Here is a 20,949-nt window from a genome sequence, read left to right as displayed (position 1 = left end):
GTAGTATGTTTGATATGTAGTATGTTATATATTGATACTACATATTATTGTTATGTATTGATACTACATATTTTACTACTAGTACTAGTTTACTAGTATACTAGTTTAGTATAGTAAAGTAGTTACATAATTTACTAGTAACAATAAGATATTTTTGTTACTACTAGTACAGTACATATTAATATGTAGTATCACCGTATTGATACTACTAGTTTGTAGTAACATACTACTACTAACGTTTACATGTGTTGATACTAATTAGACCTGAAAGGATGTTTTAGGAATTTATAAAATACACTTTATAGTCTCCACGAAGTTTTTGGACTGGAGAGTACTAGAAAGTAAATCTTTTCCACGGGTGGACTAGCCATTAACTGGGTGTGCTAGAACTGGACTAGCCAGTAATTCCTACAATTATAAATGAGGTGCTTCAAATAGGTCTCCTGCAGAATGGATAACCTTTTTTTTCTTCTACATTTACACGCTCTCGTACTAACTACTAAATGGGCATAACTGACCCCCAAACCGGCAAAAACACGACAGCAAGCAACTCACTTCCTTCCCATCCCACCCCAAAAAAAAGAGAGAGAAAATGATGATGGTATTAAGCAGTGCCGAGGACAAGTAGATGGAAAGGAGGTCCACGACAAAAGACAGGTTCATCAGAAGAAGTTTTAGCGCGGGCTCTGAGGATGTCATTCGGATCATCAATCACAGCAGCAGCCAGCAATGTGTACTCACCAGGTACAAGGAAATACATCGAAAGGAATGCTTGATTTCTTCAAGAGGCGGAACTTCCACACTGATCCCACTCAAAACTCCTACAAGAGAATCAAGATAAATGAATTAATAATAATTGTTGGTTGGCAAATGTAAAAAGATATTATTCGTAATTGGAAGGAATTAACAAACATAAGAGCAATATTCCCAGTGTATAGGGACACTCAGGACATTCAAAATCCATAATTCGAAAGAATAAGAAAGAACATGTGGGGAATTCCCAGTGTATAAAGACAGCATGTTCAGTTCGAGTGTAGCCCAAGATCAAACAGTATGAAAACAAGGATGTTTTTTTCGCAAAATCAAAGGAGAGGATAGGTGCGATATTCAAGGATATTGGCCACGTGTTAGAAAACATACCGGCCCAAAGGACAGTAGCTTTGTCACCTTCAATACAATTCTCCCCAGCTACATCTCTACAAGTAACACTTAGGTTCATCCTAATCGATTCCCTTGTGTTGTTACGAACAAGAATCTCCATGGGAGTCATGTCGTGAGCTAATATAGAGCCTCTGCAGCCCTTCGAGTTAAGTTCAAGGGTGGGTTCTTTTGGGGAACCCAAATGATCGGCAGGTACAGTCTCATTTTTATTCAGCCTGAATCCAAATGTTAACGGGTCTGGTAGCAGTATATCCATGACAGATGTTTGCAGAGCTGCTTGTATTGCTTCCTTGATATTCAATTCCCCCGAACTGTTTCGCCCAGATTGCCATTTGACTTTTATTCTAGAAATCAAATTCTTGATAGAAGCATTTAGTTCAGCCTTTATATTCTTCTCCGAAAAACTTGAATTTCTGCTACCAATTGTTTCGTCTATGTTTGAAGAATCCTTTAAGAAAAAGGATCCATCAAGAACAGGAAGTTTAAAATGCTCCAATGGAATCAATACTCTTGCAGAATAATCCCTGTCAATTCTAGTTTTGGGGTAACCAAAGTCAGCAACATCATGCTCGACAGAAGTCAAGCTATCCTCTTTACTAGGATTTTCCACTTGCACAGATACGCTTATTTCGAACACAACATCAGTTGGATTGGACAGCTCCAGTTCAAGAAGGCGTAGACCCCAACTGCCTCTATAGGGGTCAATCTTTACCAAGCTATCAGTTGTATTTCCAGGAAAAGTGTGTTCTTCAATCAAACTTTCCTCCACATAAGCTGGTTTTGGAAGCGTTTCACTTACATGAGCAGGAATTTCCATTGAAAGCAAACGAGCCTTTACAGAAGACAGGCCCTGCAAAACACAAATGTGCAAAGGCACGACTAAACGTCTACCAGGGGGGACAGCAGACCCATCCGCTGAGGCTTCCCCAGGAAGTGCAAGTGGCCCTGGCAAGAAAAGCAGAATGATGTTAAACATTGAAAACAACCTTTTGATTGGCCCAGCAAACACTATTGACCCTGGCAAGAAAAACAGATACAAAATTTCCTTATAATTGGTAATGGTGGAAAGTGAACCTGCATAATGAATTACCAACATGGGACTGCTTCCATCCCTTGGCACCCTGCTCCCGTAGGTATTTTTGCCAGAAGCATAATCAGGATCCCCCATGCTAAGTTGCCAGGCTTTTATAGTCACAGGTATTGTCACTTCCTCACCTGGTTTTATTGGAAGGGCTGATTTCATAATGTCGTATTCGACAGAAATAACAGCATCTTGATTTTTGCCTGAGAGTGATATGTGTGCTTGTTCAACAGGAACTGTTCCTGCATTTGCAAATCTAATCCACACATCACGAATTTCACCCTCATACAAGATCGCCGCACCATCGCCTCCAACCACATGAGACACAAGCAGAGGTAAAGGAGGTATCACAGAAATATTCGGAATTGATACGTTTCTTAAAGTCGGGGAGCCACAGCAACGGAAAGGATCAGAAAGCACAAGCCCTTGTGCTGCTCCAAGGAGCAAGTTATCAACATCCCTGAAAAGATGTTCTGTAATAACACCAAAACAGTGGATAATGCAGCCAGGAATTGCCACTGAGCCTGCTGCAGTTGGAATCCCTGATAAAGTGATCACTTTTGCTGAATTGGGTGGAAGACTCACACTTATGGGAAAAGCATCAAAATTTCCAGAGTGGACAGAAAGAAAAGGCTGTCGACGATCAAATCAAAACCACAAGGATTCGCCAACTCAACCAACACTTGAATATTCCCCTATTATCCAAACCACGTCCTGCTTGCTGCTATCTATCGGCTCTCCTTTGCTAAATGGTGTGTAAATGAAAGGTCCAGAAGGAGCAGAACCCAGCCACCATTCTTCTTTACCCTGATTGCGCTTTACTAAATCCATTTGGGAAGGATGGAGAGGAAACGAATGTAACCTTGAAGCAATGAAAAACAAAAGTCAGTATTACCAATTTCTATAACTAATTTCGAAGTGATCATTCATATTCTTCACTTTACAACATAAATATGTGTAGCATTTGCAATTTGCATGAAGAGTTGCTCATATATCTTTCATATGCAGGAGAAGGGAAGAAAAATAACAAGAAGTAAGAGACGAAATATCTCTATTCCCTGGAAAGAAACCAACTTAATTAACCAACTCCACAAGCAAAGTAGAAGAACCATATACATACAGGGAAGAGGTGAAGTTGACCAGCATACCCAGATGGAGACTATCTAGAGGCTGGTTTTGGTAAGGATTTTCTGCTCACCAGGTAGATCATCATCCTCGCCTAACATCCCATCATTCTAAGTTTCTAACGCCAACAAGAACCTCCCAAATTTGCTTAAAATTAACAGTGAATTCCCTTCAACAACAAGGCTCTGATGAGGCTAAGTCTTGGGATGATCTCATTTGCAACACACACTCACAGAACTAGTTCAGTCAACTACTGATGGAGCTCTTAAAAGTGATTGTTTACAGCATCAGCTGCTGCGTTCAAATTTCACCCATTGCTTCCCTCTTTTAAACTCTCCAGAGTCTAATGTTTCCTAGTTTTTTGCGTGTTCTTTATTATTGATCTAATTTATTTATTTTTAAATTTTTAATAGCCTGCATCTCTAAGACTGATTGAAAATCATCTTACCAAACTAAGAAATTTATTGAAGTTCCCATGTTTACCAAAAGGTGAATAACTATACCTAGCAAGTTATCTTGACTTGAAAGAAATCAGAAGAATGTATCACCCTGATCATTAAATCCTAGTTATGTTTGTTTCGTCGAGCGAAAGGTGGTCCACATTAGAAGAGGTTAGCCATGGCACACTTTATATTATGACAAGACAAGATGGTAAGAGCATAACACTAAGATGCCACCTAGGCTCATTGGAGCTCCATTACAATGTCTTTATGCTATAAATCTCATTCGAGCTCCATCACCAGATCTGCGATTACATTATATAAGCAATGATGGTCTCAATGATAAGAATTTTGGGTTTTAAGCTCTTTAGCCTAGATAGTTGGTGAATATATATGAAAAAACTAAAAACCAACTGCAGATATACCATTCTCTGTATGAAAAAAAGAACACATGAACTTGTATTGTTTTCTGGAGTAATAAAATAAGGTGACAGAGATACCTTATGAAAGGTAGGGCAGGATCTGCACAGCGAGTTCCTGATGGTAGCCTCTCTGCAGAATTTGCAAGGGCACTAGCAAGGCCACTCTGCCCGGCAGGCGTAATGAGAGGGTAATAAGATCTAAGCAAACGAGCTGCCGCACTCCATGCAGCTAAAGGATCTCCAGCACGTATAGAAGAAAGTAGTATTTCTTTCAGTACAACCATCTGCAGGGTGCTCCATTGTGATTCAAACAGCGAGACTACGCACTGCGGGTGCACTTTTCCATTGTCAATAGGATTCAACCTAATTTCCTTCCAATAAGAAGACAGAAGTGAACATAATTAAACTACTGTTCCCATGAAATCCAGAAAACAATAAAGAGCAGAGAAAAAGAGAGGGCCAGGAAAAACATGCTTGTTTAGCGCTTTTGATCTACAATAAGAATATGGTGGACGTTATCAGTACCGCTTATGTTGTATTAGGCGCTAGGCGAGGCGAGGCGCCAAGCCCATCGCCTAGGTGCCCAGGGGAAAAGAAAAAAATCTTTCATATTTTGGCGCCTTGGCGCCTTTTATTGCTAGGCGCCCCTTGGGCGACTCGCGCGCCTAGGGCACCTTTGATAACATAGAGTACCACCAATAATAGGCTACAGGGCTGACCCTTAACCCTCGATTTCTGCAAAGAATATGGCCAGAGTAGATAGACCCTTTAGCCATTCAGGTTAGTCTATTAAGGGATGAACTCTTAATGGTATCACGGTGTAGGGGCACTATGGCAGTGGATATGATACGTGAGTTAAGTTTCTTCTTCTATTGTATTCTTCTTTGGAAATTTCTTTATCAAAGCATGCACTCTAAGAAAAAGAAAGGGTAGACCTCAAGGAGTGTGCAAACAAAGCACAACGAAAATAAATAGATTTATGAACGACTTTAGGCATAATTTTATCCATCTTTCCATATCAAATTGGAAAAGAGAACATGTGGGACAAGAAGGAAAGGTTCACATGAACTCACATTAGACAGAGAAGGTGACTTCGAGCTATTTGCTCTGCTTTCGACGCGGTACGCTTTTGTCGTAATTGCCAACACTTGCATGGCACTGATAGCAGCTAAGCAATCATCTTGTTGCAAATACAACTGAGCAACCTGCCTTGAGAAGAATGCAGCTTTGCGCTGATAACCAAGTGTCCCAAACAAACGAGCTATTTCAACATACAATATTAGACGATCACTGGAATCAATCAAGGAATTTGCACCATCTGCAGCAGTCATTAACAGCTCTACCACCTCCTTAGCTAGCTCAGGTCTGTCAAAAATCAAAATAGCGATAATCAACAATATTCAAGCTAACCAAAATAGAATGGTGTGGCTATTATGCTTAGAAAGTATCACAATCTCTTTTGGTCAAAATATATGGTAAGAAATAGATATAAAAGACAAAACAAAGAAAATCATACAATGTTACCTGCAAAGAAATCTGGCCAATTTAAGAGTTGCCTCTAGTTCAAAGCTCAGGGTCGAAACTCTGCAAACAAATAGCCATCCTGGTATTAGAAAGCGAATGAAGGGGTACATGACGCAAACAATATCAATGCAGAATTGAAAAAAAAAGACTTCAAATCCCTACATTCTCCTTAAGGCAGTATAAAACATTATCAATTGTACAGACATATCTTAGCGAGCATGAAGGTAAATGTTATCATCACCATCATACCAATTGGTGCCACAAGGATCTGTTTTGTTTGGATATACAACTTATGTCAACAGACTTTGGCCGAGGACAATGATGCCAACCTTTTCATGAACTGATCGTGGTATAACCGTATAAGAACATATGTTGGATATAGAGGATTCACTTGTTCTTTAGGGTTTGAAAACTATATGTGTACCGCTATACTCATAGGTAAAGAAGAACACGAAATTAGTTGGTAAATAAAAGAGGTTTCAATCAATGAAGAGAGGGGGGACCGGGGAAGTGATATCACAGCGAAAATCTAGTAACTAGATTAGTGAAATATACTTATTTTGCAAGATTAGTGAAAATTTAGTAACTAAATAGCGTAAATGTAATACAAGAAAGACACTTAGAGATTCAAACCGATTTCAGCGTTACCACCCATGGTAACTTACCACTCAGAAAAGCAGTAACTGCGCAAAGTATATCAGCACAAATATTTTTCTTTGTTAAATTGAGCATTCTAAAACAACTATTAAAAAGTAGTAAAAACATATGATCATATTAAGCCCATTTCACCATTCCACCCACGGTAACTTACCAGGCAGAGAAGCAGTAACAACTGCTTTAGAAGCAGAGTATTTTGGAACAAGTATCTTTTTTGTTAAATTGACCATCGTAAAACAACTATAAGAAAGTATTGAAAACGTAAGAAAGATCGCAATATCTACTAATAAGAAAAGCTACTTCGTATATATGTAACACAGAAAACCATAAGATCACTGATGTGCCAAGTTACTCGGGAGTGTAATAAGATGAATGCTGCAGAATGTATGTTGGTATCTAAAAGATTTTTGTTGTTTTTTGGGTGGAAACCTTTAGTTTTCAATCCTCGTAAGAATTATGGAAGTCTCCACAGCATTTTAACCATGTCGATTAATAAGAATTTGCTATTGTTTAAAGGAAAAACATCGGCGTTAACAGAATAGCATCCCCATCAAACTTCAATATTAAGAGGCATATCGGATGTTGCGTGTTACTTTAAAATTTTACAAGTGTAACCTATTCGATGTATCTCTTCACACAAAATTTGTTTAGCAGACCCTCAATGTCGGAACCAAGTAGTCATAATTAAAAGCGGTAACATTTTTGACAAATCAAAGCAGCTAACTACAACAAAACTAAATTTAAAAGTCAATCTATACCTTTGAGCGTTGTCTTGCATAAATGACTTTCTATAATGCACGATGACCGTGTTATAGCGATATTTCACCTCCTCCTCCAAAACCGGATCTTTTTGACCCATTCGATCCATCTGATAGTATTCAGAATAAATGTGAGAGATGGAAATTAATTGAAAGAAAAACGATCCGCTTCGATACTTAATGGATAACTCAAACAAAATAAAGTGAAATTTGGAGCAGATGGGTGCGCAAGGGGGAAAATCCCAATGCCTTATGTCTTAACAACCTCAGTTTCTTAACACAAAATAACTGTGGCTAGGAGTTGCACATGGATGCGGCTATAGATGGTAAATTTACGATGTTAAGAAGTACGGACTGATATAATTACCGAATCAAAATTTAAAAAGTATCAGAAATGGATAGAGGAACACGGCCTCTGAGCTTCATAACAAGGAATTGGCTAGTTGGTAGCCGATGCGGCAAAGGTGTCTAACATTATAATTCAGGAGTGGGTGCAGGGCATTTCCTTACTAATTATGTTTGTTTGACATGTCACTCAATGCTCTCAAAAAACATGTTGGTTTGTTTAAATATGGACAAGCATGGCACTGTTACAAAGAAGTGAAGCCATTCTGAAGCATCTAGTGAGCAACGAGTCCAACCAGAAGATTCTCAGGTTAGAAGTAAACCTAACACATAACACTGTGTTCTAGACTGGTACTTCACCCGGACCGGATGGTTAAAACCAATCAACTGTGGTCTTTACAGAGACAATAAGATTCTTTTTACATATGTACCACAAGAACAGGTAATACTTTATAAGAGGATTATAATTATCAACCATGCTCTACAGATGCACAATACACTAAATTTTTTTAGAAGATAATAACCATACCAGTAAAGCGCACACACTTCCTTCCAAAGCCCCAGCATACCAGAAGAAATCCCCCGTTAACCTTGCAAGTTCTATTGCTGTGGAATAGTGTGCATTAGCATCAACTGGTGACCCTGCCAATAAACAATAGTCTCCTATGGTCTTCTGAGCCCTTCCCAACCTTCGTTTCTTAGCTTTGATTACCTGCAGTTTTACCAATTTAGACTGATCTATTTGCAGTGCTGAATCACATCTCATTACAGTTGTCAAGGCTCAGTTCCAAAAGAGTAAGAAATACAGTCAAATCTATAGGAGACCTAAAATATAGACCTCCTCTGAGCTGAGACTGGCTTGAGAGTCTAAAGGTGTCTTTAAAATCGTTCCAGCCGATTCTGCTTGAAGAACCCATTTTTCAAATTCCATTAACAATGAGGCCGCAATGTCTTGTACCATCGTATTCAAGTGGAATTCTTGAGTTCGCTGATCAGAAGGAGGGAACAAGACCAAATTGTTACCCCTTTTGCTCCCATTCTCTAACTGAAGCAAGAGAAAATAAGATCCAAATAAATAACAGATGGAAATGGAAAATTGGCTAGGCTCTCATGTAAGGTGAATAAGTTAGCTGAAAGATCAATGAACAGATAAGAAGCACCCCCTGGAGCAAGATTAGTAAATGTTGAACATAGATAAATGTAAAGTTCAAAATATCAATATCTCTGCGGAGACCCAGTTACTAGGTAGGCAAAAAACATAAATGGAATATAATGTAAGAAAATAGTGATGCATGTGGACAGCTTGACTGAGATCGAATTAGGAACTTTCATAAATTTATTTTTGAACATGATTTACTAACGGTATAAATATTTACTCCACATAAGTTCCCACAATTAACCAAAAAATGATTTTCTCATTCGTCTTATGGTTATACCAGGAAATGTAAGAATCAATTTAAGATTATAGGTGGGTTAGTTAACACCTAACTTCTTCGGGTTTGATAGATCTAGGGAGTGGGAAGGAACAAAGAAAGCCTGACAGGATTTAGGTCCCGAAGAATAACTATTTTACTTGATTCTACTTGCAAGCAAAACAATATATGTCAGGGTTCTTATGCTAAATCAGTAGGATAACCCAATTTGCAGTCAACACCGGACATAGAGACAGCGTCTAGGCAGGTGCTTGTATGCACTTGCATAATAACATATAATTCTAAGCTAATCCCTTGCACAGATATACAACAGATCAACATGTAATGAACAAATTCGTCTTCAATTTTAATCGTCTTCAAATTTAAGCATATTAGTAATAACTGTACTAATATGGCAACAGCTCGAACCATCATAAATTAGTTGATTTCACGTGAAACAGTTCCAAAATGCAATCCAAAAAATCCTACCTGAGAATCCCCCGGGCAAAACGCAAAGCACCGCTCAACCAGCGCAGAAGTATAACCCTTACAAGTAGCTGAGAACTGCTCAGAGACAAGATCAAGATCTGGAGATGACGGGCAATGACATAGACCAATAACAGCTAAGATCTTACGATTAGACTGGAAATCCTCCCATGGTGAACCAACAACACCACCACCAGCACCACCAATCACGAATTTGAATCTAAGACTTCCATTGTCCCAAGGTTGGTGTGAGAAAGGACTTTTCTGGTGTTCTGTGTAGAAAGAACTGATGGCTGAGAGTTCCACTTTGCTATGCCGGGATAACATGGAAATATACTCTCTTAGCTCTGCCTGTGGGATCTTTCCGATTGGTACTACAGCGATTCTTATCATACATCCGCTTTCTATACTCACGTCTGGCTCCATCACGTCCGATCTTGACCTAAAATTCCCGAAATCTGAGCTTAATTAGATGAATTTGGGAATAAAAATAAGAATGTGAGTGAGGAAATTGAAGAAATGGGAAGTTTGAGATCACATACCTAACTGTGGAATATCAAATGAAAAGGGGGATTTTTTGTGTGTGTTTTTCTTGTTGGCTATTTCTCTGCCCCTGTCTCTCTACTCTAGTAGTCTTTAGATCGCGCCATTTGACAATGGAGTTTGATTAAACAACCCAATATTATTGCTAACTCAGCCCAACTATGTTAGTCAACTGATGTTTAACTTTCTAATTTAGGACGTGCCAGACCGATGGATGCAATGTTCTGAAAACGGGCCTGAGCGACTCGAAAAGTTATCTGTCTAAGTCAAACGGTTCAATTAGTGTTTCAATCCTGGTTCGTTGGGTCGTGTATATATGGGGAACAAAACGGTTTAGTCGAAAAACGCGTCAAAAAGTACGGATTAGTCCATCCCAGATTTAAGAGGGCGGGACTAAATTGTCTAGAGTCCAACATCTATGTGGCTAAACGTTAATTTTTATATATATAAGCTTAAAAATCTGTAATTATGTAAGCATGTCAAAAAAAAAAAATTATACTAAGAGAAAATTTTCATTAAGAATCTAATGAAAGAGTTACATTAGTTTTATCCTCCATTAATCTTGCCAATAAGAGGGTGGAGGATTAGAGTTCCAAATATTAGAGACTACATACTTTCTGACATGCTTATCCAACATGTTTGTTGGCTTACTACACTCTCTACCAACATGCATACATCGCCAACCACTAACACAGCTTAAATAAAATACGATATCCTGAATAATAATGTGGTTCCGCCGAGACAAACTAGAGCAGTCACCGTTTATTGCTGAAACTACATTCTGTGAATCGGTTTCTATTATGATATGTTGTAGTTGAAGGGATACATCCCATTGAACACCTTTCAGAATAACATGACACTCTGCTTCTTCAGCATTTAGATCGTCATATATGTGGATGCATCTTGAATGTCGATGAGCACCTGCAAAATCATGAATTAGTAAGCCAATTCCACTTTGCCTTAAATTTAATTTAAAGGAGGCGTCACAGTTTATAGTAATTGAAAAAGCGGGGGTCTAACAACCACTCCCAATATTTCGATCACGCAATTTGTATGGACTAACTCCAATATAATCTCAAGAGAATCAACTAGACAGTCAGACTCAATCAAGTAAAATATATCCAAGAGTTATATCTCAATTTCTCAAATCGATCTGCAATCGAACAGATAGAAATCTGTGAGCCGGATCAATATGAGAAATAACTTGGATGGTACCAAAAACCAGTATCCAGGCGTCAATCAATTTCAATCAACAACCAAAGGTTGGATTTTTACCAATTGATTTAACTACGCACAACCTTTGATATTTCAGTTATATAGAAAATATAATATGGAAAAAAATAACTCAGACACCAGAAGTTTTGTTAATGAGGAAACCGCATATGCAGAAAAACCCCGGGACCTAGTCCAGATTTGAACACCACGATATATTAAGCCGCTACAAACTCTAGCCTACTACAAGTTAACTTCGGATTGGAATGTAGTTGAGCGCTAACCAATCTCACACTGATTAAGGTATAGTCGCGTTCCTTACGTCTCTGAATCCCAGCAGGACTCTACGCAGTTGATTCCCTTAGTTGATCTCACCCACAACTAAGAGTTGCTACGACCCAAAGTCGAAGACTTGATAAACAAATATGTCTAATACAGAAAAGTCTATTAGAATAGATAAATCTGTCTCCCACAGAAATACCTACGAAGTTTTTATTCCGTCTTTGATAAATCAAGGTGAACAGGAACCAATTGATAATTCGGTCTTATATTCCCGAAGAACATCCTAGAAATATCAATCACCTCACAATAACTTAACTATACAGTAGTAGACCAAGTTATTGTGGAATCACAAAGAATGAGACGAAGGGCTTTGTGACTACTTTTTATATCTTACCTATCGGAGATAAATCTCGAGAAACTCTTAGAGAAGATAGTACTCAATACGATATAACAAAGTAAGATTAGAACACGCAACTACAGAGAAAATAGTTGGGTCTGGCTTCAGAATCCCAATGAAGTCTTTAAGTCGTTAACCTATAATAGTTTTAGGAAAAACATAGGTTAAAGGAGAATCGGCTCTAGTCGCAATTAGTATCACACAGGAGGTGTGGGGATTAGGTTTCCCAGTTGCTGGAGTTCTTCCTTATATAGTCTTCAAATCAGGGTTTGATAACTTTGGAACAAAGCAATCAATATTCACCGTTAGATGAAACCTGATTCAAGATTCAAGCTAATATCTTTACACCGTTAGATAGTCTTTAACTTGTTACGCACAAATGAAATATACCTTCATTGAGATATGGATAACCGTACCTAAACATGTATATTGAGTTGGCTCAATAACAGTTAACTGAAGTTAGCCATATGAACACTTTTCTCTTAACCTTGTTCATCTTAACACTTCTAGATCAATTTATAATCAAATGAATCTAATTGTGTTACTCATAGAATTGTTCAATTGTTTATATAATCATAAAATTATGCAAGACACAATTGAATAAAAATTGGATTGATTCAAAAGAATCAGTTCATGAACATTTTAGCCACGGTTTGCAAAGATTGCATTCCATAATTTATAAATGTATTTGTTCATGAGTATGAAATCATACTTAACCAATTTAAGAACTTGAACCACTTAAGTTTGCAAACGGGTACGCGAACTTAAGTTTTAGATATTGTTCACAAGCCGACAGTTTGCAAACGGGTACAGAAACTTTAGCTCCGGACCGAATTCAGTTAAAACCGTTTGCAAACGGGTACAAACTTGGTTCCCGGACTTCAACAGTTAAATCAGTTTGCGAACGGGTATGCAAACTTAAGTACCCTGACTTAAACAGTTAAAAGGTGATTTTCACATGATCATCTTTTGACTTTCGTCAAGAATAATGATGAACGTGGTTAAAGCAAAAATCTTTTCAACACATATTTCGAGAAAGATATAAGTGAGTTTGTAATGACCCGTCCCTCTACATATACTATCCCCACTTAGCCATTGCGGTCATCCAGCAGTGTGGGGTTTTCAACGGGCATCGCTGCGGTAATCCAGCAGAAACTTCCCGAATGGTCACCCATCCCTGGATTACACCCGCCCGAGCACGCTTAACTACAGAGTTTTCTGCCAACTCTGGAGCCAATTGTGCTGAAAAGGCCTCGGTGTTAGGGAAGGACAATCCATTACCTATATTCCATTCCATCGGCGAACCACTGCCGAAATTGGGGTATTACAATACCACCACCTTAAATTGGAGCCGTCCTAGGCTCCTGCATACATATACAAGCCCAGATCTCTGATGTTTCATTCCCCTCATGAGAAGCACCTGGACCAACCCCGTCCAGCGTACCTTCTCACCCTCGGCAGGTGAACCGTCGTCGGCTTTGATACCATTTGTAATGACCCATCCCTCCACCGATACTGTCCCCACTTAGCCACTGCGGTTATCCAGCAGTGTGGGGTTTTCAACGGGGATCGCTGCGGTCATCCGACAGCAACTTCCCGGGAGGTCACCCATCTCTGGATTGCTCCTGCCCGAGCACGCTTAACTGCAGAGTTTTCTGCCAACTCTTGAGCCAATTGTGTTGAAAAGGTCTCGGTGTTAGGGAAGGACAAACCATTACCTATATTCCGTTCAATCGGCGAACCACTGCCGAAATCGGGGTATGACAATACCACCACCTTAAATTGGAGCCGTCCTCGTCTCCGGAATACATATATAAGTCCAGATCTCTGACGTTCCATGCCCCTGATGAGAATCACCTGGACCAACCCCGTCCAGCGTACCTTCTCAACCTCGGCAGGTGAACCGTCGTCGGCACTGATACCATTTGTAATGACTCGTCCCTCCACGGATATTGTCCCCACTTAGCCACTGTGGTCATCCAGCAGTGTGGGGTTTTCAACGGGGATCGCTGCGGTAATCCAGCAGAAACTTCCTGGATGGTCACCCATCCCTGGATTACTCCCGCCCAAGCACGCTTAACTACAGAGTTTTCTGCCAACTCTGGAGACAATTGTGCTGAAAAGGCCTCGGTGTTAGGGAAGGACAAACCATTACCTATATTCCATTCCATCGGCGAACCACTGCGGAAATCGGGGTATTACAATTTCACTTGACTAAGTTGTGGGAAAAAACTTCTCAGTTAAGCGTGCTCGGCCGGGAGTAGTCACATGATGGGTGACCTCTCAGGAAGCTGTTGCTGGATAACCGCAGTAGTGCAATTAAAAATCCCACACTGCTGGATAACCGCAGTGGGTAAGTGGGAACAATATCGGTGTTAGTTGGGATACAACTAGGGGTCGTTCGCTTGTGCTCGGGTGGGGGAGTATGCTGGGCGATTATGCCAGATACTGCTCTCACAGGAAACAAGGAACGTCTACATTATACTGAGGCCTTTTCAGCACAATTGGTTCCAGAGTTGGCAGAAAACTCTGCAGTTAAGCGTGCTCGGGCAAGAGCAATCTTGGGATGGGTGACCTCCCGGGAAGTTACTGTTGGATAACCGCAGCGATTCCCATTGAAACATCCCACACTGCTGGATATCCAGTGGCTAAGTGGGGACAATATCGGTGGAGGGACGGGTCATTATAAATGGTATCAGAGCCGACGACGGTTCACCTGCCGAGAGTGAGAAGGTACGCTGGACGGGGTTGGTCCAGGTGCTTCTCATTAGGGGCATGGAACGTCAGAGATCTTGGCTTGTATATGTATTCCGGAGCCGAGGACGGATCCAATTTAAGGTGGTGGTATTGTAATACCCCGATTTCGGCAGTGGTTCGTCAATGGAATAGAATATAGGTAATGGTATGTCCTTCCTTAACACCGAGGCCTAATGTGTTCACTGAGTTGTGGGAAAAACTTCTCAGTTAAGCGTGCTCGGCCGGGAGTAGTCACATGATGGGTGACCTCTCGGGAAGCTGCTGCTGGATAATTGCAGTAGTGTCGTTAAAAATCTCACACTGTTGGATAATCGCAGTGGGTAAGTGGGAACAATATCGGTGTTAGTTGGGATACAAGTAGGGGTCGTTCGCTTGTGCTCGGGTGGGGGTGTATGATGGGCGATTATGCCAGATACTGCTCCCACAGGAAACAAGGAACGTCTACATTATACCGAGGCTTTTTCAGCACAATTGGCTCCAGAGTTGGCAGAAAACTCTGCAGTTAAGCGTGCTCGGACGGGAACAATCTTGGGATGGGTGACCTCCCGGGAAGTTACTGATGGATAACCCCAGCGATGCCCATTGAAAAATCCCACACTGTCGGATATCCGCAGTGGCTAAGTGGGTACAGTATCGGTGGAGGGACGGGTCATTACAGAGTTAAACTCAGCTCGAAATATGAAATGTGTATAATGTAAAGTCTATATAGCTATACGAATTTTGTCTCAATAGGAGATAGAATAGACTTCTGAGTGATAGATGATTTCAAGTCTTCACATACCTTTTGTTGATGAAGTTCCTCCAAGCTCCCCTTAGTAGATCTTCGTCTTCAATCGATGAACGATGTGAAGCCTAAAGCTCAAGTACACATTTTATCCTAATCCGAGACATAGCTATAAGTAGACTAGAAATCAAGACTTATAGTTTTGATGACTAAATTTGACAAACAAGCTTGAGATAGCAACGGTTGCGAGTTCGACCGAGCAGTACTCTAACAATCTCCCCATTTATCAATTTTAGTGACAAAACTATTAATACATATGGATTACAAAATAAATAAACTTTGTAACTTCTCATCCAAATGCTTGATTTCCTTGGTTCTTCAACATTTATTGAATTGTTCGTCACTCCAAGTACTGCAGTGATTCTGAACGTGTTCAACTCAGCATCATAGTTGTTGGAGATCCTTATCCATAACAATAAGAAAACTGTCGTTCTCAATTATTGTTATACAGTGTCATAGTATTATTACAAATCATCAAAGTTCAATTGTATCACAACTTGACAATAATACTACGGTGATATGTATCACTCCCCCTTAGTCAATACTTCATCTCACAATGAAAACCACTCCCCCTTACATAATGATCCGTAAACCATATGTATATGTAGTGTGAACTACAAATAATTCTCCCCCTTTTTGTCAATATAAATTGGCAAAGGTAGGAAAACTAGCGGGATCATAATGAAATTCTCAAAGAGATACTTCGTGACTAAAAGAGAACATGTCAACTTTGTTTTGATGATTTCACATAGTTGAAACTTAGTGTATTCATCAAGGAGTTTATAAAGATACAAGATAACTCCTACAATATTCCACAGCCGCACTCCCCACAAAGATTTGGAAATTAAGCACAAGTTCAATTAAGAACTCTCTCCCATAAAATCATTCCCTAAAGAACAACAAGAGCGACCTTACTTTTACAAGAAAAGAAGGATTTCTTTGGACATTAACAAATCACATGAAACATGAATTTGTATCCAGTAAACTCAATTAAATGAACCACAAAGGGACCTTATTAATCGGAAAGGTCAACATAAGAAAACTTACGGAGCCGTACAGTACTTTCACATAGAAGTGGATCAGGAAAAGATCAATATTGCGGAATATTCAAAGATTCATTCTATTTTTCATCAATATTTGCATAATGATACCATAGACTTAATCTTTGACATATATGGGACAATCATGGTTCATGGACGTAAACACACATATCCCATAAGATTATTTGCAATATATGAAACCAGTAAAGATTAATACTGCAAAATCATCTTCCAAATAACTTCAAATTTAAATAAATAAATCTAAAAACACTGCAAGATGAAAATCATTGGTAATAGCTATGTGTAATCACAATATATGATATTCCAAACCCTATTCATCCTTCTTAAAACACAAGAATAAATTCTCATGAGAAGTTTCCTAAACAAAAATAAAAAATGGTAAGAGATAGAGAAGCTAATAATCATTTTCATCATCGGAATCCATCCAAGAGGCTCGAACTTTTTCCATTTCTTCCTTGATTTCGGGAAATTTTGTAGCAATCACATGTAATTGTTTTTGCACACATTTTACCTTGGAATTGATCTTACGTACACCCTTGCGAATTTGATGAAGAAGACCCAAGGTGGTAGGATCACAAGAACCATCAAGGGAATCACATCTTTGTCTCTTGCAAGCATTCGTCTTCATACGCTTGAAAGTAATCAAACGAACAATTTTGGGAGTTCCAATAGAATTTCCAATGGGAGCAATGGATTGTGCACGAAATATTTGCTCAATAAGCATGGAAAGCCTAACTTCTTATTTGGATGACGTCATCGAGATCATTTAACGAATGATAAATCCACAAATATCAAGACCTTGAGCACCAAATTCAAGGAAATATACTAACTCCACAAAATCACGACTCCACCGAGAGTTCTCAATTGTGGAGGAACAAAGATTAGAAATGCCAAGTTTTCCGAAAATCATCAAAGCAAGACTAAGATTACTTGTAGGAAGTTTCCCTTCAAACCAATAAACATTCTTGCCACAAAGACCATTAGAAATGATTTCATAAGATGGTCTTTCTCCTCTTGGTCAAGGAAGGCGAAAATTACCCAAAGGAATTTTAGTAATTCTTGAAATCAACTCTCTATCAACAAGAATCCTTTTCCTATTTATCATAGTCTTGAATTCTAAATCATCAAGATTTAACATCATGGATGTTAGCATAAAAGATTCTTGTGAGAGTGTCAAAACCTTCACCAAGACCATTAAAGATGTTACCAAGATTATATTTCTCAAAACAAATCAAGTCTTCCTTATGACCACATTCCAATTTCTTTTATAGAATGAAATCAGTGGAAGAAATCTTTTCAAAGATCTTACTACTAGAACCATTGATGAATCTAATTCTAATAGAATCTTGGTCACTTGGTATGTTCATACTTCTAAGAGAGGAAGAACCATGATTTTTTGACATCCCTTTGTCCCTTATTGACCTCCAAAAGGAATTTAATGGAGTAAACTCCTGAACCCTAGAAACGCCCTTGCTTACGAACTCGGACAAAGAGATGAAGATGAAGGGGTACGCGAACGAGAACCATTAAAATAACCTGGTAGTGGGCCTGGACCCATACTGTTTCGGTAACCATAAAGGGAAATAGGATTCTAATTTTAAACCAGAACCAAGAGGTTTGCACACCGAGAGGAACCAATGCGATGAAGAACATATTGCATAACTGCAAAACATCAATTAACCTCATGTGGGCGGGAGAAATCCATTTAGAGAGATTTTCCTCAAAAAGGAAAAAAAAAACAATTCCAAAAATAAAACTAACCCTTAATACAAAACAAACCATACAGTTATTTGCCCCACTTCAAGTTATATACAAATGGGGTGGGAAAGATGAGCAGAGGAAACCTCATGCACCTTCTCCGGTCGATATTTGTGAAATGTACCAGAAGTATAATCATAGTAATGATGATACTCAGGGTTATTTGAAATTTTTGACTCATTTTTATTATGATTAAAGGAAGGATTTTTCCAATATTGGAACTCGCAACACCACCAGTAAAAAAATATTTTATCAATTTTGACTGAGTTGTTGCCAAAATTCGAATGTATGCGAATGACAAAATCAGAATTTTTTCCAGTACAAGCCTTTTCTAATCAAGATAAGTCGTTCTAGAGATTTAAAAATGTTTTCAAAAGCCATAAATAGTTCTTTGTCAATTGATCCATCACGATAGTATTCCTCAAAAAGATTAATAAGAAGTCTAGTGAGGTTCCATATCCTTGAGCTTTTATTCACACATTTCCGGCAACGAACCTTTTTAAAGGAATCTTTAATTTTTTCCTTCAGATTATTTTCTATCATCTAGGATTTCCAACGTCTTAGATGATGTGAGATTATCTTGAGAGACCAGCAGTCTTGAGAAGAATAAACTCTGAAAAATCTTTGAGGGTTTCTGGTATGCGTCACAGATGCTCAGAACAAGTTTCCCAAAGTGATTTCTCATAGGGACAGTCTGTAGGATGGGCCTAACAACCACACCTAATATTTCGTTTAGGCAATTTGTATGGACTAACTCCAATATAATTCCCAGAGAATCAACCAGACAGTCAGACTCAATCAAGGAAAATATATCCAAGAGTTATATCTCAATTTCTTGCAATCGAACAAATAGAACTTGGATGGTACCAAAGACCAATATCCAAACGTCAATCAATTTCAATCAACAACTAAAGGTTGGATTTACCAATTGATTGAACTACGCACAACCTGTGATATTTCAATTATATAGAAAACATAAAGCGGAAAAGAAATAACACAGACACCAGAAGTTTTGTTAACGAGGAAACTACAAATGCAGAAAAACCACGGGACCTAGTCCAGATTTGAACGCCATGTATTAAGCCGCTAAAAACTCTAGCCTACTACAAGTTAACTTTGGACTGGAATATAGTTGAGCTGTAGCTTCCTTTTCACTGGTATTTCCTTCGAATACGGTTTCTAAGATATCCCAAGCATCTTTAAACTTAGTGCACATTGTCACATGGTGTTCAAGATCTGGGGTAATGGCATGTATGATTGCATTCAAACCGTCCGAGTTTTGCTTTGCAGCAAGTATCTCGGCAGCATTGTATTCACTAATGTTCTTTGGCACGGTTGCATTCCCTACTGCCACAACAGGAGCATCATAGCCATTAACTATATAAACCCATGATTGAAAATCACGCGCTTGAAGAAAGGAACGCATAAAAATTTTCCACCACAAGTAATTTGAGCCATCGAAGACTGGTGGTACGTTTATAGAGATAACACCTTTGTCCATATCAGATCGCTACAAACACAGACTTGTAAGGTCTTTAACGTGTTTGCCTGCTCTGATACCAATTTAAAATGCGGGGTCTAACAACCACACCCAACAATTCGTTTGGCAATCTGAGAGGACTTACTCCAATACACTTTCTAGAGAATCAACTAGACAGTCAGACTCAATATGGAATAAAGTATATCAAAGAGTTTAATATCTCTAACTCTTAATTCAATCTGCAATCAGCAAATAGAAATCTGCGAGCCCAATTGAATAAGAGGAGTAACTTGAATGGTACCAAAAACCAATGTTCAAGTGTCAATCAATGTAAATCAACAACCCAAGGTTGGATATTCTAATTTATTGATCTTAATGCACAACCTGTGATATTTCAATTATATAACAAAATATAATGCGGAAAAGAAATAACGCAGACACCAGAATTTTGTTAACGAGGAAAGCGCAAATGCAGAAAACCCCCGGGACCTAGTACAGATTGAACACCATATTGTATTAAGCCGCTACAGACACTAGCCTGCTACCAATTAACTTCGGACTAAACTGTAGTTGAACCCTAATCAATCTCACACTGATTCAAGGTACAGTTGCGCTCCTTACATCTCTGATCCCAGCAGGATACTATGCACTTGATTCTCTTAGTTGATCTCACCCACAACCAAGAGTTTCTACGACCCAAAGTTGAAGACTTTATAGACAAATTTGTCTCACACATAAAAGTCTATAGGATTGAATAAATCCGTCTCCCACAGAAATACCCAAGAGTTTTTATTCCGTCTTTTGATAAATCAAGGTGAACAAGAACCAATTGATAACCCAGACTTATATTCCCGAAGAACAGCCTAGAATTATCAATCGCCTCACAATAAACTTAATCGACTAGTGAAACAAGTTATGAGACGAAGGTGTTTGTGATTACTTTTCTATCTTGCCTATCGGAGATATAAAATCTCGAGCCAATTATTTCAATTGTACTCAACACGATAGAAACAACAAGATCAGATCACGCAACTACAAAGATAATAGTTGGGTCTGGCTTCACAATCCCAATGAAGTCTTCAAGTTGTTAACCTACAGGGTCTCGAGAAGAAACCTAAGGTTAAATGAGAATCGACTCTAGTTATGCAACTAGTAACACACAGGAGGTGTGGGGAATAGGTTTCCCAGTTGCTAGAAATCTCCTTTATATAGTTTTCAAATCAGGGTTTGCAATCCAAGTTACGTTGGTAACAAAGCATTCAAT

The 20,949-nt window shown here is 38.9% G+C and overlaps 1 pseudogene; it reads right to left on the bottom strand.

Annotated features, from left to right (window-relative positions):
* Positions 1-258: 258 nt before the first annotated feature.
* On the bottom strand, positions 259-10,045 carry LOC113332769 (annotated as a pseudogene).
* Between the last annotated feature and the right edge of the window lie 10,904 nt (positions 10,046-20,949).

This window comes from Papaver somniferum, unplaced genomic scaffold (genome assembly GCF_003573695.1).
Source record: "Papaver somniferum cultivar HN1 unplaced genomic scaffold, ASM357369v1 unplaced-scaffold_132, whole genome shotgun sequence".
NCBI classification, from domain to species: Eukaryota; Viridiplantae; Streptophyta; class Magnoliopsida; order Ranunculales; family Papaveraceae; genus Papaver; species Papaver somniferum.
This window is presented reverse-complemented; position numbering and strand designations above follow the sequence as displayed.